Genomic DNA, 741 nt, shown 5'->3' on the forward strand with positions numbered 1-741 from the left:
AAATTAGTTTGATTTATTTTTGTAATTTTATTCAATATATAAAATAGAGTGCATCTGCATTGTTTTCTTGCATTTTCCCCACACACCAACGAGACAATAATTCTGAATATTTTTTAAATGTATAAAACTGTTTAACTCTTTCACTCCTGTTGGGATAATGCGTCCCAAAGCTTTTCAAAAAAAATGACAGTGGATATAGGAGTGGTACCAATTAGATGAAATGGTATGCCAGCGGTTCATTACACACCTATCTACAGATTCCAGGGCATTTAGCAACTTTTCCATACACAACAAGTAACCTCGACACTTGATTCTCCCATCTCGATGCGCGTTTCAGAAAATTGTGGCACTTCTCCATAATGCGGCAAAAGTGTATAATCGAAAATTCCCAAATTGACGTTTAAATTTTTTTGAAACGATTAAATTTCCCAACCACTTGTCCTCGGTGTATGATACATACATACAAGAAATGTAATCATATTTTGTACTGTCGTAATAAATGATGCCATCTTTGCAGTGAACTGTGTGTCAGGATTATGTGTCTGTACTCGTAGACACCGGCGCGCAATTCACTCCATGCATTCCTTGTTGGAAATAAAATAGGAAAAGAAAAGTAACTTAAGTAAGAGAAATCAACATTTGATGTTTCAGTTATGACCTTCGAAACTCTTTGGTCGAGAATATCTGCACCATTTCTGTACCTCTGCCGTGTCACGTGATCATCACGTGATCAAGGTCAGG

Source organism: Hippichthys cyanospilos, chromosome 15, assembly GCF_059441005.1.
Source record: "Hippichthys cyanospilos isolate Australia breed blue-spotted pipefish chromosome 15, RoL_Hcya_1.0, whole genome shotgun sequence".
NCBI lineage: Eukaryota > Metazoa > Chordata > Actinopteri > Syngnathiformes > Syngnathidae > Hippichthys > Hippichthys cyanospilos.